This window comes from Terrapene carolina, unplaced genomic scaffold, assembly GCF_002925995.2.
Source record: "Terrapene carolina triunguis isolate 2854851 unplaced genomic scaffold, T_m_triunguis-2.0 Scaffold69, whole genome shotgun sequence".
In the NCBI taxonomy this organism is placed as follows: domain Eukaryota; kingdom Metazoa; phylum Chordata; order Testudines; family Emydidae; genus Terrapene; species Terrapene triunguis.
The window spans coordinates 45,025,863-45,052,495 of NW_020664420.1; the positions used below are offsets into that span (position 1 = coordinate 45,025,863).

General features: G+C 45.9%; 1 protein-coding gene across 3 annotated transcripts in view; it reads right to left on the reverse strand.

The window, feature by feature from the left end:
• The window catches only part of HAPLN1 (hyaluronan and proteoglycan link protein 1), an 84,629-nt gene that overhangs the window by 45,016 nt on the left and 12,980 nt on the right, over positions 1-26,633 (reverse strand). The window contains exon 2 of one of the 3 annotated variants that reach the window (XM_026649161.2): positions 8,731-8,781. The exons of the other annotated variants lie outside the window; for them this stretch is intronic. The gene's annotated coding sequence lies outside the window, so the exon portion shown is untranslated. The remainder of the gene's footprint in view (positions 1-8,730; positions 8,782-26,633) is intronic. 3 annotated transcript variants of the gene reach the window in all.

Consider the following 26,633-nt stretch of genomic DNA (forward strand, 5'->3'; position numbering starts at 1 on the left):
GTGTGGATAGGAGTCAGAACAGTCAGGGGACAGGTAGGGTGGGGGGGTCTCAGGAGGGGGCAGTTGGGGACAAAGATAAGGGAGGCTTAGATAAGGGGTGGGGTCCCGGGGGGTGATTAGGGGCAGGGGTCCCGGGAAGGGGCGATCAGGGGACAAGGAGCAGGGAGGGTTGGATGGGTTGGGGGTTCTGTGAGGGGCAGTCAGGGGGGCGGGAATTAGGAGGGAGTGGCTAGGGGGCAGGGCTACACCCCCCCCCCCGAGTGTCCTCTTTTTTGAAAGTTCAAATATGGTAACCCTACTCAGTGGTAAGGAGCATCTTACTCCCTCTGATACACAATCTGACTGAATATATAGTTAACTTCTACAACAAAGCTTCAAACTCATGAGATTACTGAAGGTGTTGCAATTTTTCTCAACCACATGAGAAACTGCAGGCGAGGAGGCAACTCAGGAATTAGAAGCTGAACTGCCTACAGTCCCTACTTCTAGCCACTAGAAGCTGCATGCTCTTATCCTTCTCCAGCTTCATTATTGTGCAATAAAACTGGGGGCAATGTGATGATCCCAGTACAACCCAAGGAAGTGAAGTACGATGGGTGGGGAATTCCCCCCCCACACACATTGTTGTGTTTATTTCAGGTTCAATTTGCACTCTGAAACATGTGCACACTAATGGGTGTCAAGATCTTTAGATTTAAGAGTTCAAAATGCAGGAGTCACACAACAGGCCCAAAATGTGATTTAAAACAAACAAACACAACCAAAAACCCTCATGTATTTTATACTAATCCCTTGATTTTTTATATGTTGAGGAAGGCAGTGCTGCATCAGCTTTCTTAATGGAAATAATTTACAATGGGTCATTACAAGGGTTTTCCCAAATTATTATGTTTATAGGGGCTAGCCAACAAATGGTCACTATACATGCCTGGGCACGCTCGCCCCCCCCACACACACACTCGCACATGCACACACACACACACACACACACACACACACACACACACACACACAGTTAGGATCTGTGTGTGTGTGTGCTTTCCCTGCCTCTGATCAGGTTTATCTCCTGGGGAGATATACCATCCCTGCCAGGCTGACTTTGCCTTTGTAATGCACCAGAATTACACCAGATAGTAGGGGGACTTTAAGATAGGTCCTGGAGGAGAATATATCAAGGTGTCTTCTCTAAAGATTCATCCTTCTCTCCTGAAAAAAATCACCCAGCATCTTAATCTTGGGTCTGGCTGAGCTGTGATCAATTCAGGACTAAGTTGCAGCAGGACAAAAGTGGCTATATCCTTAGGGCTGTCGGGCGACTGTTCGACCTTCAGCATAAATTAGAGCTGCCTCAAGACTTCTCTAGTTTATCACCACCTACAATGGCCTTCAAGGTGCTGTTGTGGATATTAAGAATTTCTGAATCAAGGTGCATTCTGACCTCGCCCTTTCCTTCTCCTGGAACATCCCCTATGTCTGGAGCTGTGATTTTGGAGGGGACACGGAGCTGGAGAATTGCAAAACAGACTTATCAGGGCCAGTGATTTGACACTCAGTATTTTGTAGGTTTTCTAGGAGCTATTAGCCAAAGCAATTTGCATCTTCCATGCTAGCCTCAGAAAAAATAACCCATCTGAGTTTTCGCTTTTGCAGCAGTCCAGGAAGACTCCAGGTGTGAGATGATGGGTGTGAATATTTTGATATTAAAATGAATACAACTATTGGCAGTCAGTGAATGTTAGGGGAAAATGATAATGGTTTTCTGGGCTCAAGAAGTTTGCACTGGTTTAGATTGTTGTAGTTTACATAATCTACTATTTTACTAGATAGGGATGCAAAGAAGCTGAGCATTTACTTTTAAAAAATATTTTTAGAGGCTCTCAGACCTTAGTGTAATGGTCAAGAACTAGACAACAAATTAATTTTTAGGGCTTGCTTTGCATTCAGTTTATAAATTCTCTCACTTTGCTCCCCCTTGGTGCAGTAGGAAATCATGATGCTCATCAACTAGAGTACATTTTGTTATATTTAAGTGGCCATTACTAATCTAGATTACTACTAGCAAGTGTAGAATGCTAAAAAGCATTATTAATTATATTTTTGGTAGCATAATCTAAAAATCAGTAACATATCTTGATTCAGCATTCCACCATTTATGTAAGAAATATTGTTTTGAAGATGTATTCAAACATTGTAATGTATAAAATGCAATGTTAACTAGTTATTTTCATAGGTTTAATTTTTTTCTGAAGAGATTATGATGTGCTATTCCAAATTATTTTTTCCTTAGTGAGTGAAGAAAGTTATCATGTTATTGCAGGAAGCCTGGCACACAATCATTTTACAAGGCAGTTCTCTGTCTCCATCTCTCATGATCACACCAGTGATTCTGTGTCTGCACTACCACTCTGCCTGTATTAGATTGCAAAATCGAGATAGAATAGCTTAAATGGCAAATCTTTTCCCTAGGTATGGACAGGAGGGGAACCTCTGTGCTTGCGTCTCACCTCACTTGTGTGATGACAGGTGGGGATTAGTGCACGATCACCGCTGCCTCAGACTCTGTGGAACCATCTCTATAGGCCTGAGGCTGCTCATCTGGGGAAGGAGAGGGGTAGGGAGGTATGCAAGGAGGACATTCATCACCACCCAGAATCCCATAGGAACCTCACAGCAGCAGCAGCAGAACTCTCATTTCATTCTGTGTGTATAAGTGTGCCTGGGGGCTAGGTGGGCACCAGAAGGAGGCAGTGGCAGAAGAAGGAATTGTGGGAACTGCACTACTAGGAACTGGAGGAAAGCTGAAGCTCCTGGAGCTAATACAGAGGCACAGGGTCTCTGAACGGATGTCCTGACCTGATGTGGATTCCAAGACCTCCTTTAGCAAAAATTGAATGAAACTCAGCCAGAGATTTTGGTATATTTCTAACTTCTTGCCTGATACTGCCCTCTCATTGCTAGCTAAGTCAGCCTAGATCCAATCTTCATTGCATCAAAAATAGACATAGAAATTCCTCGCCATGAGAACTCCTCGCTGTGCAGCAGAGTTCAGGCTGGTCAGGGTCAGCAGGCTGCCCACCACTCTGAACAGTTCCAGTGGATAGGATTTTGCTGATGCTATGGCAAAGGAAAAGAATGATTGATTTGCCTCTCATAGCCACAGAATAGGAATGTAAAAATGTTCTAATCTAGGATGTGCTCAGTCTGAATCAAAACAAGTTTTCCGCTGGATTCTCCCTTGCCACTTCATTAGTCATAGATAATTTGTAAACTTGTGAGGATGTGGGACATGTAAGTGCCAGACTGTCAGTGTTTGTGGATAACAAGTTGCCATAATAGTCCTCTAACTATAGACAGAATAGCTCAGTGAAAATACAGAATGACTCCTCAGAGATAGCTGAAACCCCCTTTACCTCTATTGGTCCTCCAGCAAGAAGGCAGATAAATTGCTTTCAGGGTGAGGGAAATATATGAAGCAGTGACTTAGGATAGGTGAGTTTTATCTTGAACACACAGGGACCCATATTTGACCATCAGCTGAAACTGGAAGCCCACACTTAGCGTAGATTAGAACTGACTTTTTATTTTTTAATGACTGACCTATTTGGAGGCTGTTGAGTTTTTTTCTTCCAATTGTGTACTTTACAACAATGATTCATGCATTCACAACCTTGAAGACAGATTACTAATATTTTGAGACCATCCTGGAAAATAATATCTCAGACTCCAGCTAATACAAAATGGTACACCGTGAATATACAAGGGTTTCATGCATGAAAATCAAGGCGGATCACACTGAGAGCTACAAGGGCTGCCTGTAATTCAGACACTGTAATTCAAGATCTACATTTAGTACATAAAGCCTTAACCTTAAACAATATTGGCTCAATCTATATAAGTCATTGTTTGGTGTCTCATCTCTCGTTAGGGCACTTGTCCTCAGCAAATTGGAACCGATGACAGACCCGTATTATATTTTTGAGCAGAAAGGAGCCAGGGCCTTAAGAAGTGGTCCTCCTTCTAATATGACATGATATAACAGTAATTTGTGTATTATTCATATATTTGAGAGAAGCACAGTCAAATATGACAGGGAGCCAGGAACTCTTGTGTTTTCAACCTGGTGCTAACATTGATTCAGTATATGCTTATGCTGTGATTTAATTGCTGCTGTATTTGGACACCTAGAGCCTTGGATAGGTATCTTTTTACTAAAAAAATATCTTTGGGCAAGTCGCTTAGGCCAAAATGTTGACACTTGTGCTAAAAGTGCAACACCTAAACACATATTTAGGCAACTGTATGAGTGGCCTCATTTGAAAAGGTGCCGAGCAACTACTGAAGTCAATGGAATATGTGAGTGTTCAGCAACATTGAAAATCAGACCACTTATTTAGGCATCTAGATATAGATTTAGGGGGAGATTTTCAAAGTCACAAAGACAGTTAGATGTCCATGGCCCACTAAAAACCAATGGGAGCTGGGTGCCTAGCTTCCAAAATCTCCTCCCGAGGTGCCTAATTTTAGTTATCTGTGTTGCAAAATATTAGATTCATAGCACAATAGGGCTAGAAGGAACCGCAAGGGTCATCTAGTCCAACGCCCTGCCAAGATGCAGGATTGTCATTAATCTCTGTGTCCCAGGTTTCTTGTCTGGCCAATGTGGCTGAATGTTTCAAAAGCTTGTGCCTAAAATTAGGCATTTAGATTTATATTTAGGTTCTTAGCAGAAGGGCCTAATTTCCAGAAGTGCTGAGCACCCACAGCACCCACTGAAATCCAGTGTGAACTATGGGTTTTCCAACACCTCCAGGCTTCAGGCCACTCAGTTAAGAACCTAAATATGAATTTACCCATCTACGTTTGAAAGTTTGAGCTGACAATAAATTACTTTCACCTACTGGAGGAGGAGGATTGTGAGGATTAATTCATGAATGATCGCAAAGAGCCTTGAAGAGAGTAAGCAGTATATAAGTGCTAAGCATTTTCATTGGTACCTTTTCCTCAATTGGGTAGTTTCATTACCATAGTTTGTACTATTTGTATATATTATTTATGATATTGTCAGACACCCAAGAACCTTAGGGCATGGGATGCCTTTATAAATAGTCATTTAATATTTATTTTAAATTTAAAATTAAGGACTAGATGAGAAAGAGGAATAATAAAGAAGAACTGTGTTGCCATAGTCAATGGCTTACATTTGTATAGCATCTCTATTATTACCAATTACACTTTTAAAAGCACAAGTCATAATTCTGGCACTGTTTCTCATTAAAATGAAGCATTCATTTGACAGCCCTGGGCATGTTTTATGTCTTTAGCAAGAAAGAATTCCTGTATAGCTTGCTGATTTCTCCGTGTGACATTAAGTAATAGCATTCTCATCTTGTCTCCCAAGGGTTCATCTTGTACGAACATCCTTGTCTTCCAATGGCATGACAAAGAATAAAGGGGAGGAGGGACAAAGAAGAAGAAGAAAGGATAAAAGAGTATGACAGGAAATATGATGAGGAAGCAGCTCTTCCTTTTTGATTCAAATGCTTTTACTGTTTGTATGCCAACATTTTGGTACATTTGTTTTTATAAGTCAATTTTCATTACACAATGATCACTATATTTTTTTCCCTTCAGCTACGTATCTTCATATAAGAAGAAAATGTATGGCCTGAGTATGCTCTTATTTGCACTAGTGTAAATCCGAAGTAACCCCATTGTAGACACTGGAGATATACTGATGTCAAGCCGGTGTAAGCGCAAAGAGAATAGGATTCTTTCATTTACACTGTTACTATTGCATATGCAAGTGTCACGAAAATGCAACTAGAGTAGGCATCATAACATAATCCCTCCAGATGCTCTGCTCAGGGAATTCCTCAACGAGCTCAGCAGGAGTTCCATAGTAGAGTAGAGGTATGATCGGACAGGCTCATGATATGCACTGTGACAATGCATATATTGATGCCATAGGCAGGTATATCTGCAAGAGACTTCCAGTGCCTGCACATTGGCTGGGATTTTCAAAGGGGCCTAAGGAAGTTAGGTTCCTAACTCCCATTGAAAGTTGATGGAAGCTGGTGCCTGATTCCCTCAGATCCCTTAGAAACTGCCAGGGCTGATGTATTAAAGCATTGGCTGGGTTCTTTGTGGGCTTACATTACAACCCACTGTATTTACATGCTCATAACTTTTGAACAAATTCTCCCTTTGGACTTGGTTATTCTCGGTCCAACTTTCCAGTCCAAACTTCCATTCTTCTTCTAAGCTGAATGGTGAATTTTTGTTGGGAAGTTTACTTATAAACCATTGACTGTTTCTGAATTGTCTGACTGTGAAAAATCAGATTCTTCTTCTGCTGTGAAAAAGATGTAAAGGTTTAGTTTTTATGCCTGGTGGGAGGGCACTCATCCAAAGCAGGAGAAGGAAAGGGAGGAGACTAAGGATTTGATCCAAAGCTCCCTAAAGTGAATGGAAAGATTCCCGTTGACTTCACTGGCTTTGGATCAGGCCCTATGGGAGTGTTACACAAAATGTGAGTCAGGACTCCAAATGGGGTTCTGCCTTCAGCAGATGGGGTCATGGTGATCCCTAGTCTATGAAGGATGCCATTTTGCTCTTCATAGCATGATCTCACATGTATGGTGTGTGTGTGAGAGGTCATGATGCATGGAGGATGGCATTTTGCTCTACAAAATGGCATCCTCCATGCGGCGTGACCCTGTCCATATGGTGCGTGCACTGTCGTACTATGTGTAGGATGCCATTTTGCTCTTCAAAATGGTGTCATCCATGCTATCTGAGGTCCTGGTAGGAAATACTTAATTAAAATGGGGTCGTGCCAGCAAAAGTTTGAGAACCCCTGATGTATGGGTAGGGAGGATGTGGGACTGATGGCAAAGGAGGGAGAAAAGAAACTCAGCTCACATCGCTCAATGTACTGTGTTCATCTTAAGGGTTCTAAGGATTAAAGCAGATATGTAACTGCTTAACTATAGATCTTATACCTAGATCGCACTGAGCCTTGTTAGGTGCAAGAACCAAGGTGGCAAGGGAAAGGTCACTATAAGCCACCTTTCTGGTTTCCTGATCCTTGGCTTGAATGGGGGCCGAACTGACCTAACGGCTGCTCTAACTTACACAGGCTAGAGCATCCTTTCAGGACCTCTCCTCTGGCTGGTGAGCATGTGCATAGAGTCTAATATGGTTCCACCCCACCAAACCTCCTGTGATGCTTTCACCCACATACAAACACTCCAGCTTCCCTCCTCCCTTTCCCAACTGAGCAGGGGGAGAGCAGGTGGCAAAGACTTACAAGTTTTACAAGGCCCAGGTCTTACATAGTTTCCATCAAGAAAAAGGGCTATTCATAACTGGGAAAAATAATTTTCCATATTTAAAAAAACACTTTTCTCTGCTGCAAAATAAAACAGAAGTTTCCTTTCTGGAGACATGCCAGAAATCTATGCACTCTGGAGGAATTAGTGACAAGCGGGAATATACACACACTATATATACACATGCGTAAAGACGTGCTGCCAGACATACTGAAGAATAGCAGCTCATAGTAAGAAATTATTTCATAGACAGCTCAGTCTTCTAAAGAAATAGTAACGGTAATACAATAATCTGCTGCAAAACATATTTTAAAAGTGCATATTTCTTTAAACTTCTGCACATGTTACTAGGGCAAATTTCTATTGAATTGTCACTTAAATAAACATTTTAATTTGAAAAACAGAAGTGTTTTCATGAAACATCTGCTTCTTACTGCCATGATACATAGTTTCATTTGGACATACCACAATAAGAATTATGTGTATATCTGAATGAAAGCCACATGTGGATTAACTGTAAAACACAATCTGATGTTCTTTCAACAGTATTTTTTCACTGAAACTACAATAAAATATACTTTCTACTGAGATCTGTTACTGTAAAGGGAAGAAAGGATGGTCCCGAGGCTATGTCATGAACCTAAAACTTGGGAAAATTGTGTTCCTGCTCTGCTACAGACTTGCTCTCCTTTAGACTTTCTGTGAGACTTTGGGCAAGTCACTTAGTTTCTCTGGGCCTCAGTTGAGAACCTATAAAATGGGGATAACAGCGCTTTCCTACCTCCCGGGGTGTTATGAGGATAAATAGATTAAAATCTGTGAGGTGCTCCAATACTGTGTTAATGGGGGAGGGAGATATAAGTAACTAAGATAGATGAAAGGGAAGGGGACTTTTCCAGATCAATTATAACTAAAAACAGCAAATTTTGTTTTTCCTGAGGCACCATCAGTGTGTGTGTGTGTGTGTATACATATATTTCTTCAGAAAAAAACATTTTCTTTAATTTTTAATATGTTCTCATCAGAATGTAGGGAGATGGATACTGAAAAATATTCTGGAAAACATGAGTCATATAATTGTTTAGTTAACTTTTCTTTAGATAAATTATGTTGGAAACAAATAAAGAACATTGCTGAGAACATGGATTTCTGACAAATAGTCTTCATTTGCCTAAAAGTAAAAAAAAATCCTTTCAAAGTCTATTGCTAAACTTTGTTTCTTCAGTATTGTGTACGCATTAATATTTTAACAGTGCCAACAGCATAAACATCTCATGAGAATATCATGAAATCATCACAGTATGGCCTGAAAACAATTCTGTGATCTTATTGAATATTTCTTGTAAAATAAATATCAGACTCATGGAATTACTATAAAAATAAAACTTAGCTGACTTACAGATACGGTAACAAGCAGGTAACTTCCACAGACTCTCCAGTCAGTCAGAATCTGCAAAGATGCAGGTGATCAGGCTATGATATCGCAAACTGTGAATTACTAGCTCAGATATTATAGATGTAGACAGATAGCAATTATAATTCTGTAGTTTGATATAGTTAACTCAAGGTAAAGGCCTTGATTACAGTATGATAATTAATCCTCACTAAAAGCAGAAACTTTTCTCTGTCTCTCCTTTTGTTGCAGTCCCAAACTCTTCTGACTGTCATAAATAAGACATGTTCCAAGATGCATAATCAGGTTGCGTATTACTCCATATCCTATTTCAAAACATGATCTTATCCAGGATTCAGACTCATTGGTTAAAAAGTAACAAACGCATTGGGTATTCTGTGTAAGCTTTCCTAAAACACTTGCAATCTTTCAGCTGATGTTTACTCTTTGTTCAATGAAATTTGAAACACTTTTACCTGTGCTTGGATTACCTACATATGTTGGAATACACATGATGCTATCATTTACAAGCCTTTTAAAAGATGCAGAAACATTGCTTTCTCTTAGAATTAGTCTCCTGAAAGCATACATCAACAGTTTAAGGCTGGCTTACAAACCTTTGTAACTCTACTAAATAGACTAGATAGTGGAGGTGGGAGTGTTGTTATTCCTGAGTAAAACAAGTAAATATCTGCAAGATATAAATGAACGCAGGCACATGTGGCTGGCCTAATGGCTTGGCTCTTGCAATGAGCAGCCATATGGAAGATTTGCATGAATTATGCTCAAAACATGATGATGCACCTTACATTGCTTCTGAGAACATCACTAATGATATGCATAGAACAGCATAGGGTTGCCAACTTTCTAATCACACAAAACCGAACACTCTTGATCCCCCCCTCCTCCAAGACCCCACCCCTGCCATGAGTCCCCACCTCCCACTCACTCCATCTCCCCTCCCTCCTTCGGTCGCTCTCCCCCACCCTCACTCATTTTCATGGGGATGGGGCAGGGCGTTGGGCTGTGGGAGGGGGTGCAGGCTCTGGCTGGGAGTGTGGGCTCTGGGGTGAGGCCAGGGATGAGGGGTTTAGGATGCAGGAGGGGGCTCAGAGCTGGGACAGGGGGTTGGGGTGCGGGAGGGGGTGTGGACTCTGGGAGAGAGTTTGGGTGCAGAGGGGGCTCAGGGCTGGGGCAGGGGGTTAAGTTGCGGGGGGAGGTGAGGGCTCCAGCTAGGGGTGCGGGTTCTGGGGTGGGGCTTGGGATGAGGTGTTTGAGGTGCAGGAGGGGACTCTGAGCTGGGGCCGAGGGTTCACAGGGTGGGAGGGGGCTCCGGGCTGGGACAGGGGTTTGGATGTAGGAGGGGTGAGGATTCTGGGAGGGAGTTAGGGTGCAGAAGCGGGTTCGGGGTGCGGACTCCGACCAGCAGCGCTTACCTCAGGCAGCTCCCAGATGCGGCCAGCATGTCCAGCTCCTAGGCAGAGGGGCCAGGGGGCTCTGCACACTGCCCGCGCCCACAGGCGCCACCCCCACAGCTCCCATTGGCTATAGTTCCTTGCCAGTGGGACCTGCAGAGCCGGAGCTGAGGGCGGGGGCAGCTCATGGAGTCCCTGTGGCCACCCCTGTGACTAGGAGACAGACATGCCAGCTGCTTCCAGGAGCCGCGCAGAGCCAGGACAAGCAGGGAGCCTGCCTTAGCCTCACTGCTCTGCCGTCCAGACTTTTAGCGGCCCAGTCAGCAGTGCTGACCGGAGCCACCAGGGTCCTTTTCTACCGGGCATTTCGGTCAAAAACTGGATGCCTGGCAATCCTAGAACTGCAATACAATATCTTCATAAACTCTCTGTATTCCTAGCTATAGATATGCAAAATAGCTTTAATGATTTGGGGCTGTAGGATGGTTTTAAAAGGAAAGGAAAACAGCAGCCCAAAGTGACAGGGTGGGAAGCTTACCACTACCAGACTACTCAAACTAACTTGACATCCTTTGTCATTGCCTTGAAAAGGCAGATAACACAGCATGTCTTAGGTCAAGGACAAGAGAGAAATACTGTGAAAGTTCGGTCTCATCAAACCTTTCCCCCCACCCCCCCACATACACTATTTTTATGGCGGATTAATGTAATATTTATGGGTAATCTCTCAATGAATAGAAAAATGCAGAACTAAGGTTAATTAAAGAATTTGTAACCATTTGATAATGCCATAATAAGGGTATGTCTACACTACGAAATTAGGTCGAATTTATAGAAGCCGGTTTTATAGAAATTGGTTTTATACAGTCGATTGTGTGTCCCCCCACATAAAATGCTGTAAGTGCATTAAGTCGGCGGACCGCTTCCACAGTACCGAGGCTAGCGTCGACTTCCGGAGCGTTGCACTGTGGGTAGCTATCCCACAGTTCCCGCAGTCTCCGCCGCCCATTGGAATTCTGGGTTGAGATCCCAATGCCTGATGATGCAAAAACAGTGTCGAGGGGGGGTTCTGGGTACATGTCGTCAGGCCCCTCCCCCTCCGTCAGAGCAATGGCAGACAATCAATTTGCGCCTTTTTACCTGGGTTACCTGTGCAGACAACATACCACGGCAAGCATGGAGCCCGGTCAGCTCAGCTCACCGTCACCATATGTCATCTGGGTGCCGGCAGACATGGTACTGCATTGCTACACAGCAGCAGCTAATTGCCTTTTGGCAGTAGACGGTGCAGTATGACTGGTAGCTGTCATCGGCTATCTGGGTGCTGGCAGACATGGGGCTACATTGCTATACAGCAGCAGCTCCTTGCCTTTTGGCAGTAGATGGTGTATTACGACTGGTATCCATCGTCGTCGTATTCCTCAGTGAGTTCGATCAGAGGCACCTGGGCAGACATGTTTTGTCTCCTGGAGACTCAGTCCTGCCCGCAGTCCTATTGAACCGTCTCGACGATGATGGCTAGCAGTCGTAGTACAGCATCTTCTGCCAAGCACCCAGAAGATGCCGATGGCTATCAGTCATGCTGCACCGTCTGCTGCCAGCTTAAGATGTAAAAAATAGATGGACCAGATTTGTTCTGTATTCATTTGCTTCCCCCTCCCTCCGTGAAATCAACGGCCTGCTAAACCCAGGGTTTTGAGTTCAATCTTTGGCGGGGCCATTCTGTGTGGCAGTTGTTTGTGTTTCTCCCTGATGCACAGCCACCTTTGTTGATTTTAATTCCCTGTACCTGTAAGCCATGTTGTCACTCGCCCCTCCCTCCCTCCGTCAGACAATAGTTTCGCACCTTTTTTCAGCCCAGACGCCATAGCACTGGGATCATGGAGCCCGCTCAGATCACCGCGGCAATTATGAGCACTATGAACACCACGCGCATTGTCCTGGAGTATATGCAGAGCCAGAACAGGCCAAAGCAAAACCAGGCGAGGAGGCGATTACAGCGCGGCGACGAGAGTGATGAGGAAATTGACATGGACATAGACCTCTCACAAAGTACAGGCCCCAGCAATGTGCAAATCATGGTGTTACTGGGGCAGGTTCATGCCGTGGAACGCCGATTCTGGGCCCGGGAAACAAGCACAGACTGGTGGGACCGCATCATGTTGCAGGTGTGGGACGATTCCCAGTGGCTGCGAAACTTTCGCATGTGTAAGGGCACTTTCATGGAACTTTGTGACTTGCTTTCCCCTGCCCTGAAGCGCCAGAATACCAGGATGAGAGCAGCCCTCACAGTTGAGAAGCGAGTGGCGATAGCCCTGTGGAAGCTTGCAACGCCAGACAGCTACCGGTCAGTCGGGAATCAATTTGGAATGGGCAAATCTACTGTGGGGGCTGCTGTGATCCAAGTAGCCAATGCAATCAAAGACCTGCTGATATCAAGGGTAGTGACTCTTGGAAACGTGCAGGTCATAGTGGATGGCTTTGCTGCAATAGGATTCCCAAACTGTGGTGGGGCGATAGACGGAACCCATATCCCTATCTTGTCACCGGAGCACCAAGCCACCGAGTACATAAACCGCAAGGGGTACTTTTCAATGCTGCTGCAAGCCCTGGTGGATCACAAGGGACGTTTCACTAACATCAATGTGGGATGGCTGGGAAAGGTACATGATGCTCGCGTCTTCAGGAACTCTGGTCTGTTTCAAAAGCTGGAGGAAGGGACTTTCTTCCCGGACCAGAAAATAACCGTTGGGGATGTTGAAATGCCTATTGTTATCCTTGGGGACCCAGCCTACCCCTTAATGCCATGGCTTACGAAGCCGTACACAGGCAGCCTGGACAGTAGTCAGGACCTGTTCAACTATAGGCTGAGCAAGTGCCGAATGGTGGTGGAATGTGCATTTGGACATTTAAAAGCGCACTGGCGCAGTTTACTGACTCGTATAGACCTCAGTGAAGCCAATATTCCAATTGCTAGTGCTGCTTGCTGTGCGCTCCACAATATCTGTGAGAGTAAGGGGGAGACATTTATGGCGGGGTGGGAGGTTGAGGCAAATCACCTGGCCACTGATTACACGCAGCCTGACACCAGGGCGGTTAGAAGAGTACAGCAGGGCGTGGTGCGCATCAGAGAAGCTTTGAAAACGAGTTTTGTGACTGCCCAGGCTACGGTGTGAAACTTCTGTTTGTTTCTCCTTGATGAACCCTCCGCCCTCCCCCCCTCCCCCCTGGTTCACTCTACTTCCCTGTAAACTAACCACCCTCCCCTCCCCTCCCCCCTTTGAGCACCGCTTGCAGAGGCAATAAAGTCATTGTTACTTCACATTCATGCATTCTTTATTAATTCATCACACAACTAGGGGGATAACTGCCAAGGTAGCCAGGGAGGGGTGGGGGAGGAGGGTAGGAAAAGGACACACTGCAGTTTAAAACTTTAAAACTTTAACACTTATTGAAGGCCAGCCTTCTGATGCTTGGGCAATCATCTGGAGTGGAGTGACTGGGTGGCCAGAGGCCCCCCCACCGTGTTCTTGGGCGTCTGGGTGAGGAGGCTATGGAACTTGGGGAGGAGGGCTGTTGGTTATACAGGGGCTGTAGCGGTGGTCTCTGCTCCTGCTGCCTTTCCTGCAGCTCAACCATACGCTGGAGCATATCAGTTTGATGCTCCAGCAGCCGGAGCATCGACTCTTGCTTTCTGTCAGCAAGCTGACGCCACCTATCCTCTTCAGCCCGCAACTTGCTCTCTTCAGCCTGCGATTCAGCCCGCCACCTCTCCTCTCGTTCATATTGTGCTTTCTGCTGTGCTCTGTCAGCGTGGGAGGATAGCTGGAGCTCCGAGAACATATCATCCCGAGTCCGCCGTTTTCTCCTTCTAATTTTCACTAGCCTCTGTGAAGCAGAAACATTTGCAGCTGGTGGAGGAGAAGGGAGAGGTGGTTAAAAAAAGACACATTTTAGAGAACAATGGGTACACTCTTTCACGTTAAATTTTGCTGTTCACATTACACAGCACATGTGCTTTCGTTACAAAGTCGCATTTTTCCTCTTATATTGAGGGCCTGCCGGTTTGGTGTGAGAGATCACTCCCGCAGTGCCAGGCAACAGATTTCGGCTTGCAGGCAGCCATGGTAAGCCATAGTCTTTTGGCTTTTTTAACCTTCTTAATGTGTGGGAATGGTTTCAAACAGCAGCGCCATCATTTCCCATACCAAGCACCCGTTGGGTTGGCCATTTAAAATGGGTTTGCAATGTAAAAGGAGGGGCTGCGGTTTCCGGGTTAACATGCAGCACAAACCCAACTACCCCCCCCACACACACCCAATTCTCTGGGATGATCACTTCACCCCTCCGCCTTACCGCGTGGCTAACAGCGGGGAACATTTCTGTTCAGCCCGAGCAGGAATGGGCACCTCTGAATGTCCCCTTAATAAAATCACCCCATCTCAACCAGGTGACCATGAATGATATCACTCTCCTGAGGATAACAAAGAGAGATAAGGAATGGATGTTGTCTGCATGCCAGCAAACACCGGGACCATACGCTGCCATGCTTTGTTATGCAATGATTCCAGACTACGTGCTACTGGCCTGGCGTGGTAAAGTGTCCTACCATGGCAGACGGGATAAGGCAGCCCTCCCCAGAAACCTTTTGCAAAGGCTTTGGGAGTACATGAAGGAGAGCTTTCTGGAGATGTCTCTGGAGGATTTCCGCTCCATCCCCATACACGTTAACAGACTTTTCCAGTAGCTGTACTGGCCGCGATTGCCAGGGCAAATTAATCATTAATCATTAAACACGCTTGCTTTTAAACCATGTGTAATATTTACAAAGGTACACTCACCAGAGGTCCCTTGTCTGCCCTCAGGGTCTGGGAGCACGCCTTGGGTGAGTTCGGGGGTTACTGGTTCCAGGTCCAGGGTGATAAACATATCCTGGCTGTTGGGGAAACCGGTTTCTCCGCTTCCTTGCTGTGAGCTATCTTCATTGTCTTCATCATCATCTTCCTCGTACCCCGAACCTGCTTCCCTGTTGCGTGATTCTCCATTGATGGAGTCAAAGCACCCGGTTGGGGTAGTGGTGGCTGCACCCCCTAGCATGGCATGCAGCTCCGCGAAGAAGCGGCATGTTTGCGGCTCTGCCCCGGACTTTCCGTTTGCCTCTCTGGCTTTGTGGTAGGCTTGCCTTAGCTCCTTAATTTTCACGCGGCACTGCTGTGCGTCCCTGTTATGGCCTCTGTCCTTTATGGCCTTTGAGACTTTTTCTAATATTTTGCCATTTCGTTTACTGCTACGGAGTTCAGCTAGCACTGATTCATCTCCCCATATGGTGAGCAGATCCCGTACCTCCCGTTCTGTCCATGCTGGAGCTCTTTTGCAATCCTGGGACTCCATCATGGTTACCTGTGCTGATGAGCTCTGCGTGGTCACCTGTGCTCTCCACGCTGGGCAAACAGGAAATGAAATTCAAAAGTTCGCAGGGCTTTTCCTGTCTACCTGGTCAGTGCATCTGAGTTGAGAGTGCTCTCCAGAGTGGTCACAATGAAGCACTGTGGGATAGCTCCCGGAGGCCAATAACGTCGAATTCCGTCCACACTACCCCAAATCCGACCCGCAAAGGCCGATTTTAGCGTTAATCCCCTCGTCGGAGGTAGAGTAAAGAAACCGGTTTAAAGGGCCCTTTAAGTCGAAAAAAAGGGCTTCATCGTGTGGACGTGTCCAGGCTTAATTCGATTTAACGCTGCTAAATTTGACCTAAACTCATAGTGTAGACCAGGCCTAAGATACCTTGGTAAGTAAAACTCTCTAAATTGCTTAAACAAAATAGAATACAAAAACCATAGTTCACGTTGTCTGATACAAAAGCAAAGTTATAGCACCATTTAGCTTCAGTGTGAAATATTTTCAAGGTTACTGAAGTGTGGCTGGAAAATCTATATGCAGGAAACCCCTTGATTCTGTGTTACAAAAATAAGTGCCGCTATAATGATCCACCAGGAAATGGAATATGTGGGAAGCCACAGAAAGCGCAGAATTGAGGGGAAATCACCATCTGACAGAGAGACTGGGAGAACAATAGTTCAAAGCTGTGCTGTGAGTTGTGGTGTGTGGCTCCAAACTGATGATTTTTAGGATGGATGCCAGGGGTAACTGGAGTTTTCTGAATAACAATGTCATTTATTTCACATGCCAGTAATATCTGCTGTCCTTGAGCTAAAGGTAGGTTAAGGATTGAAATGCTTATTGTTTTCTGGGTTACAAAGCTTTGTAGACTTCTGAAAAGGGTGGATTTGCTATTCTCTGAATTGGAACCTCTGGTTGACCAAAAAAATGTATTGGTTTTAATTATGTCAGACAACTCCCTGGCCTACTGGGCAAGAGAAGAAATATAGAGTATGACAATTTGAGATGCAGCAGTAACAACTGACTGAAAATTAGTGGAGTTCTACAAGGACACAAGTGGGATCTTGTGAGATCTCCAGTGGAAATGAATAGGAAACTTGAAGGACTCACCTACTCTGGGCTCCTGGGCTTCACTTGGCCAACCCTATTTTCAGTAGTCAGCACTGTAGTTGTTTCAGACAAAAAGTCAAATCTTTTGTTTGTGCTGAGATTTCCTCAGGAGTTGTGTCGGTTACTTTGGCTCCACTGCCATGGATTTATATGCGTACCCATGAGATAACCATACAGCGCTTATTGGTCATGCAAACAATAATTCCTCCTCCCTCCAATCAGGGGTGGCAGAGCCTGCCCAAAAGAGTGTAGGGGCTCCCGCCACCTCCGTGGCCCTGCCCACACCCTGACCCGCCCCACCTCTTCTGCCTGAGACCCCGCCCCCAGCCAAGCCAGAAGCCACAGTGGGCCGGGAGTCAAGGATCCTCCACCTGCCTGAGGTCGGGGGGGGCTGAAAGCAGGCCCTGGCCCATGTCCCTGACCTGCGGGCCCCCCACCCAGGGCAGGAGAGTCCGCGGCTCCCCACAGCTGTCCACACGGCTCTTACCCCGACCTGACTCTGGCTGGGGCCTCATGCCCTGTGCAACATAGATAGGTCGACCTAACCCCAACTGTACAAGCAGCTATGGACCTTTTCCATTGACCTAGTTACCATCTCTCAAGGGGGTGGATTTACTACTGTGAAGGAAACACTCCTTCTGTCACTATAATTGTCTACGCTACAGCACTACAGCAGCTGTAGTGTCTCTAAGGCGTGTGGTACAGGTGGTGGGGTGGAACAGTTCTTTTCTGGTTGGCTGAGTGCCATTCAGATGGGGAAGAGCTTTTAAGGAACGAAGCAGCAGGGAGTGCAGGAGACTGTCGGTCTGAAGATCTCCTTATACGAATCCCCTTACATTGATGGAGGTGGGGAAGAACTCATGACATTCATGCCCAACAGTGTTTCCCATACAACAGACAGGAAGGTAGTACTCATTGTCGTCAAGTGTCACCAGTGTGGTGTTCTGCTCTATCCAATGTTGATAACAGTCGGCTGCATGTGTGTGTTTCCTCTGCGTGCTGCCCCAGCTCTGCGCAGATAGCTGGCACAGCAGACCCCGAGAGAAACACCAAGGACCACAGACTCTGATAAGGTCTGAAGGTACCCGGCCAGGTTTATTGCCAAACGAAACATGGTCTCCAGCTCCCCGGATCAGATGTCTACAGTTCTGCTAGGACATATGTGCTCCCTGACAATGGCTCAGTCAGTGGCGGGATTTACCACTGCCCCCTAGGCCAGACAAAGACAACCCCTCAGAGGTGCATTCTTATACACAGGTACAAACAAGTTACACCTCACTCCTGACGTATTGAGGTACAACCCCTCTACGTAGTAAGGTGCCGCCTATCACCTTGTACATGTTGGTTCAATCAAAACAACCCCATCCATCATATTACCCTTTTGCCCTGTGTTCAGGATGGGTCAGCCAGTCCCTTGTTATCTGTGTGGAATGTGCTAGTATCGGAGTGTTCTGGGACCATCCTGGCAGATGTTTATATCTCTAGTGTCCATTACCTTTTAGGTATGCATTTTTGGAACATCAGCCCTCCCCTTGCCAGACTCTGAGCAGGGCCTGCCTCTTGCTCATAGCTTAACTTTGCTTTATGTTAAAGTCTTCACCATTACTTTAGTTCAGGCCTTAGGCCTCATACCAGGCCTCTGATACAAGGGTTTATGTTTCAGGGCCTCATCTAACTACTCATGTCTAATAAAGTCTAATCTACAGTAGAAAAGGTTTGTTGGTATAGCTTTACCGGTACAGGCTCAATTGACTCAAGATGCTGTTATACTGACAAAAAGTGCTTATGCCAGGATAGTTTATACCAGTTTGGCAAATGAAACAAGCTCTGCAAAAGAATGCTTTTGCAACCCCCTCTCCACCCAGTTACCTTCTTTAATGCCAATCTGCTTAAAGGTTTTGATGGACAGGCCTGGGTTCTTCTGGATCCCGCCACCCACTCAGCAGGGTGTATCTTCTTTATTTTTTCCTATGAATTTATTTGGCGGTGCCTCCACCCCCCTCACTCCTTCCTGACAGAGTCACCAGGGCAGCTTGGGAGGAAAACTCTAACCCAGGGTAATCCCCACTTACTTGCCAGATAGTTGGAGACTTCCAAGAAATAACAAACACATAAACACAATAATTATATTAAACAGGAAACAAATATACATAACAGGGCAAAACACTATTTTTAGGGTCACCGGTGCCCACGCTGCTAATACCTGTGACTTTCCCCAGTCACCTGACTTGAGGTAGCAAATGTAAGATTAGTGTCCCATTGGAACGCGTACTTTGTTGGGGTCCTTGATGACCTATGACCGAAAAATTCTTCTCTGCCGTGGCTTAGCAGTGTGGCAGACTGGGTTCAGTACAGCCCAAAGGACTCACAAGTGGGAGAAGGTGGTAAATCCCTCCACAGGTTTAATATGCAGCAGGTTATAAAATCCCCAAACCCTTACTCCCTGGCTTGAGGACACAGTTCAGGGAGTAGGGGGGTCACCAAAACAAATTCCCTGACTAACTAAAAGATGGTGCACTCACAAACTCCATGAATGATCCTCAGGTTCAAAGATGACTCTGGACTCCTCAGTCACTGCAGAGGGGCTGCTCTCTGCTGGCAGGGATCCTCTTCAAGCAGGAATCAGGCTGCTTCAGTCCCAGGATTTCCCCTCATCACAAAGGGGTGCAGGGCTCAAGGTGCAGGTTACACAACTGTACTAAAATCCAAACTGTTGTCTCCTAGCCCAGCATCCAGACACACACACACAGCAGGCAGCAGCCCTGAACTAGCAGACAGAGCGGAGCTGCCCATGTGGTGACTGGTCTCCCCTAGGGACCTGGAGAGCTAACTCAGCCTGGCTGGGGAAGTTTCCCAGCAAAACTCTACAAACTGGGAGTCATCAGTGGAGAAGAAAAAGCCCAGCTGAGGGATCTTGCTTTCAGGTCCCTAGAGGCCAGTTCTCAGAGGGAACCCTGCATGCAGGCCTGGGATTCACCAGCTCCCCACACAGCTAGTCCTGCCCTTGTCCTGGCTGGCTGCAGACTGACTCAAAACTGGCTTCTCCCCTTTCCTGAACTCCCTGGGAGGGGCATCTCACTCCCTATTGGTTGCCGGGCAGACTCTGAGTTTGCCTTGGCTCCCCCCTGAGCTGCCAGCAGACAGAGCCCCAGGAATCTAGGTAATCTCCTTGGGGGTTACACTATATAACTGTATCTTCACTAGGGCTTTTGCCAACATAGCTACGTTGGCACAAAAAAATCATACCCTTAACTGGCATAGTTATACCAGCAAAACTTTCTAGTGTAGATGTGCCCCCTCACAACCTCTTTATCTTCTTTCTAATCACTGGAATGAGATGAAACCCCCCCCCCCCCATCCAACCCTTTCTTCTACAAGGTTTTTTTTTTTTTTAATTCCTCAAGAATTAATTAATTGCAATCTGTCTCTCTCCTTTCCACCGGGACCATAAACAGTTATTTATGCCCTAAAAATGAATTAACTCTGCTAGCCCATGCAGCCCTAATGGACCAGGGGAGAGAATGGTTCCAGAACTATAGTTTTGTTCACAATGGGAGCTCTTTGCTGGTATAGTATACCGATAAAGCGTTCCTATGTAGACATGGCCTAACTAATAGCAATGCACTGCACACAGGAATTGGGGAGCTCATCCAATGGACTATTTCAGTCCCTTGAGCAGCTCTGCAACACCAAAATGCACAGTTTCCACTCCTCCACTTCACCCTTTGTCCTTGCACAGAGACCTAATCCATTTCTGAATTAGGTTGGTCTTGTGCACATATATGGTATGTGAGTCACTCAGGGCAGGAAGTGGTTGTAAATTTTAGTCTGAGTAAAGCCCATAGGTTGTTATATATCAAAATAATACTAAAAGCAAATTTAACTGAAATTAGTGGAAGGTTAAAACAAAATAGTTTAATTAGCTTCATCACAATAATAATCTTTCAGTGACATGTTTTTAAAGAAAACCCTCCTTCTTTGATCCACTTAAAGATTGAATCTTATTGTAAAATTTCTTCCATGTGCCTCAAAGTGGAGATAACAGAAAAGCACTGACATAGTAGATGGGCTTTACAATACTCTATTCTCACTGGAAATTATGCAGACAATAGAACTCTATTTCTAAAAATCAGGCCACCACTCTAATTAAAACCTACTAGTTTTAAAAGCACAGATGTAAAAAAAAAAAAAAAAAAATCACATACCAGCATTAATTAAATTACATTTGTATTTTTAAAGAATCATTGGAAGATCACATTGTCCTGGGACAAGTTCTTTTCATGCATTCAAACACTGGTATCTTTATCAGGAATTTACTTGAATAGGGCACAATATAGGTGGAGGTTGGGAGTGCAGGAGAGGTTTTGGGGTGCAGGCTCTGGGCAACACTTACATTGGGGGGCTCCCCGGAAGCTGTGACATGTCCCTCATCTCCTAGGTGGAGGCGCAGCCAGGCAGCCATGGTTCCCCGCCAATGGTAGCTGCAGAACCGGCGCTCGGGGCAAGGGAAGCATGCGGCGTCCCCCTGGCCGTGCCTCTGCCTCGGAGCCGAGGGATATATCGCCACTTCCGGGGAGCCACGCAGAGCCAGGTAGGGAGCCTGCTAGCCTGGGAACCAGACTTTTAATAGCCCCATCAGCAGTGCTGACCGAAGCCGCCTGGGTCCCTTTTTCACTGGGCATTCCAGTCGAAAACCAGACACCTGGCAACCCTAGGAGGGGATGGGGGAGTTCCTCACTCACACTGTAGCCCTGCATGTTTAAATATTACTACTACAAAGCAGGCAAAGTTTCTTAGATACAGATTGTAATCCAGCTTTATACATAAAGTTGTAGGGGCAAATAAGACTCCAGGTGCAGGAAGAAGAGATGGCTTTGCAGGGCTGCTGCTACTTCTCTCTTTACGTAAATGGGCAAATAGGGGTTGAATCCTTGCTCCCATACCTACAAATCACTAGCCACCAGAACTGAGCCAATTCAGGGAAAGAGAGGGATGGAAATAAGGTGTTGTGACCAATTGCTTCCCGGGGAGCAAAGAAGGAATTGCAGCTATGCATCACACCTTACACTTAATATACTCTGTGTGTGGGGGCAGCGGGGACGGGGGGTGGGATAGATGGCTGTAATGGCTGAGATTGTGTGAGAAGAGGGAATTTATGTTAATTTTTACTATAAAAGGACTTGCAGTCACATTTTATGAGGGATTTTTCCATGGAATTATCCTTAAATGATACCTTTTAAATTTGCCATAAGCAAAAGACTTACGCCTAAGTCCACTACTGCAAACACATCTAATTGAATGTCCTAAATTAGACTTTGCTGGAAAAATTATACTGGCACAGTCATAGGTTGGCAGTATTTCCCTTGTATACCCATATTTTCAGGGCCTATTCATAGTATCTCAATTGCAGCACTGATTTTCATTATTTGCTCTGAGTTCAGGAGCAATAAAAACGGAAAGTACATTTTGTGATTTCCCTATTATATGATATACGTGTTGGGTATTTCTGTACCATAACACTTCCCATATGAATAATCTCTGATTCCTTTAGACAGGAAAACAGAGAACATAAGGTGTAGATCTGTAATGGAAGGACTTACACCTTCAATTCAGCTGTTTGTAGATACTTATTGTGCCATAGAGTAAACAGAAGCAGATCCCAAAAGAACAACCAAAAGTCCAATCCAGTATCTTTTAATTGATCATCTAGATATGATGTAAATGGTTCTATCCTGGACTAAACTGTTACTCTATTTACTCCTTTTGGACTTTTGTTGCCCTCAAGCTTCTTCATTCTGTTACTAGCTAATTGTAAGTATAGTTCAAGCAACCTTTTATCCTTCCTGATTACCAAAACCGCAGAATACCTCTCATGCCCTCCTGGGTGCCAAAAGCCTTAGCTGTTCCCTACCCTATGTCAAAAACACCAGTTTCTCCCCTGGCAACTTCCACAGTTCAGTCATGTATTGCAAGACAAAAAGTCCAGCACACAAAATTCCAGAACATATGGACACAGAATAAAAGAGATTAAATTGAATATCAAATGAAATAAAGCAAGAGACATTGTATTGATTGGGCTGAACTGGACTGGGTAAGTAGTCATGACTGGAGGAGTTGAAGGAATAATGCCACATAATTCCAGAGTTCAGGCCATATATTTTAGGTCTAATGAGATGCATAAGACACAGGGCTTTGCATACATGTTTTTGATGCATCCAGTGACATTATCCTGCAACGTACTATAATATATATGGCTCAGTCACAGGGGTGGGCAAACTTTTTGGCCTGAGGGACGCATCTGGGTATGGAAATTGTATGGCGAGCCATGAATGCCTGGTGGGGAAGGGGCAGGGTCGGCCTTAGGCCAATTCCCCTGAATCAGGCCCCGGGCCTAACAAGGCCCTGCGCCTAAGAGGGCCCCGCACCCTAAAGAAGAGCGCCTAACTTTTTAATTTGTACTCACCCAGCGGCGGTCCGGGTCTTCGGCGGAATTTCGGCGGTGGGTCCTTCAGTGCCGCAGAAGACCCGGAGCAAGTGAAGGACCCGCCGCCGAAGTGCCACCGAAGACCCAGACCGCCGCCGGGTATTCGAATCGGCCCTGCACTTCCTAAAGCCGGTCCTGGGGAGGGAGACTCTATCGGGTGGTGGCGGAGGGGGACTCTATAAGGGATGTTACCGAGATGGAGGGAGGAGGGACTCATGGGGTGTGGAATGGAGGGGGGACTCTACAGGGGCGGTACCGGGGACTCCCAGAGGCCCTGCAAGCAGTGACACCAAGGCGGCCGTACCAGGTACCACCATGGGTGAAGACACCCTCGCTGAGACAGGTGTGCCCCATGGTGGTTTCGAGGCTCTCGAGGGCAGGGGCTGGGAAACGATTGGGTGCACTGCTGCGTGGGGGGCAGGGGGTTGCTGTGTAGGGGCAGGGTTCCGATCCTGGAAACAGCACAGTGAAGTCTCACCTGTGCAGTGTGGCTCTGCGTGCCGGAAGATGGTGCTCAAGGGAATTGTGAGTCAGGGGCTGGGGAGCACCAGGCAGGTGGAGCGAGGCAACCCCCTGACCCCGCGTCCCAGCAGGAGCTCAAGGCCGGATAAAAACGTCTGATGGGCTGGAAGCAGCCCACAGGCCGCAGTTTGCCCACCTTGCTCTATCAAGTACACATGCATATGAATATATCTGTATATACATGTGTGTAATTTATGCACACATCTGCATCCTGGTGATCCATAAGCCACTGAAACCCAGGGCAGTGGGGATGCAGGTAGAATGGAGGCTGCTGTGCCTTAAGGGAATACTGCATGGACCAGTAGGGAGAGTTCCCTTCCTCATGTTACTGAGCAAATCACCAGAGCAAATCTTGGTGTTCTGACCTTGTGCAGATTGCCAGGATTTGGGCCTACATTAATCACTCAGACCAGCTACACTTTATGCCAAAGAAGGAAAGTCTGCCTGAGAGAGGACTGATGGCACAATCCCACCCACAACTCCTGCTCCAATGAGGGCTTGGAACCAACCAGTGCTGCCACAAAAGTGGGCAACACTGACGGGGGTGGGGATATAGCCAGGGCATCAGGGAGAGTCAGCACATCTTCTGGTTTAAATCAGCCTTCCTCTGATGGCATCCCAGGGAGAAAATCACCTCACCAGAGGGTTGAATCCTTCCTTTGGTACAAGGATGTAAAAATTATTGTCACTGTGCCAGTAACAATGACGGTAACCCATTGAGCTGAGATGGGGAGCAAAATGTACAGACCTGAGAGGGGAAGTTGGTATTCATCAAAATGAAATAGTTTATTTCATCCATTCTGAATATTTTCAAAAATATATAGAAATCTCCCCCCTTTAGTGATGAATTCATAAATTAACTATTTTTAAACCACTAAAGGGGAAATGAAGTTAGAAGGTCAGAAAGATCTATTATTTGCCTCCAAGCCACCAGCCGAAAGACATTTGCATATTCAATCTACTGTAATTGTGTAACATTTTTCAGGCCACTGTATTAACCTTTGAAGAAGTAAACAGTGGAAAGTTACTGACTCACCACATGACCATTTTCAGCCAAATATGAGCCAGGATTGTCTTTTTGTACGGAACAATAACCTGAATGCTTCAAGCATTTTGGACCTGACTCTTCACTGTTTTCAGGGCCGGCTTCAGGCACCAGTAAGGAAGCAGGTGCTTGGGGCAGCCAATACAAAGGGGCGGCAGGCCATCCGCTATTGGGGCGGCCCGTCCGGGTCTTCTGCGGGAATTCGGCGGCTGGTCCCTCAGTCCCTCTCTTCCTCTTTGAGCTGCCGCTGAAGTGCTGCCGAAGAGGAAGAGAGGGAGTGAAGGACCCGCCGCCGAACTGCTGCCAAAGAATGCTGCCGATCGGCTTTTATTTTTTATTTTTTTTACCGCTTGGGGCAGCAGAAAACCTGGAGCTGGCCCTGACTGTCTTCCTCCTTGTGTAGTCATTTACTCCTATGCAAAGTGAGTATGAAGTGGACATAAAATGGTCCCAAACCAGGATGACATATCAGGTCCCCTGTATTTAAAAGATGAATAGAATTGTTCATATGGGACAACAATTCATTATTGTCATTATTACATATGTTGTTGTTTTTTTAAAACAGCATTATCTTGGGCCGCTAAGATGTGCGCACAACTAAATTGAATAAGTGTGAGCTAATTTACCCTTTCTCCACTTCTCCTCTCAGTCATTTGTTATACTTTGTCTAAAATTAAGTTATAAGGTTTCTGGGGCAGGGATCATGACCTATTTTTATGGTAAAGCAAACTCTCTGGGTGATGTATCAATATAATGAAGGTACTTATCTTGCCCCTCACTACCACAGTTGCTGAGTGGCTCACAATTTTTAATGTATTTATTTTCACAACACTCTCTGAGGTAGGGAAGTGCTATTATCCCCATTTGGCATATGGGGGACAGAGGCACAGAATGTGGGATTCGTAAAGGGGACTTAGGCACCTAACTGCCATGTTAGGTACATAACTCCAACATGTAGCATTCACAAAATCACTTCTCAGCTGCTGCCTAACCCTGTAGGTGCCTAATGTCCCTTAGCACTTAAGTTTACCCTGATAAAGACAACGAGGTGTCTAAATTTTGGGGTGTGGGCATGTGTGGAGCTACTGAAGTCCTGACACCTAGCAGCTCTTTGCCTAATTCACACATGAGCCCCAACAGGATCTACAAACTGTCCTCATCTACCTTGCCTTTTGGGGCCTGATCCAGTAGACATGTTCATGGCACGCTTAACTCTGTATAAAAGATGCTGGAAGAGGAGCCCAGTGGTGAGAGCACTCACTCATTCATTGGACCTGGGTCTCCCATCTCCCGGCAGGTTACAAAGTCATTCTAATGTGCTCGTTGGGTGAGTGAATATTTAATTATTCATACGAAATAGAACAGCTTCAGCTGGAGAGACACCTGCCCCAGACTACCCCATAGCCCAGTGGTTATGTGGGAGGGTTGGAGAGCCAAGTTCAAATCTCTGCGCTATATCAGACAGTGTTGGGCTTTGAACCTGGATACTACACATCCTGGGTGAGTGCCTCAACCCCTTCTTATAAGGTTATAACCACTGCAACATCACCTTCTCAGCCCCTGTTTTCCATAAACAAAACCCCATTAACCTCACTTAGGTGCCCAACTCCAAAAGAGGGTTCACAATTGTGAACCCCAAGTGGAGAAAGGCACCTCCCTCGGGCCTGGCGTTGGGCATCAAATTCCCTTTGTGGGGCGGGGCTTAGGGCCCACCTCTTGCTTTGTCATCTGGGAGATGAATTTAATAATCCAGACTCCATGTATTTCATCACATAACACCAATTATTCTGGCTGTATATGGGTTACTAGCTCCCTGTTCAGCATGCTGGCTTTTTTGAGGTCCCTAACTCTCCCCATGAGAACCTACATGGTTTGCTCAAGGTCACACAGGCATAGGTGCCGACTCTGTGGGTGCTCCGGAGCTGGAGTACCC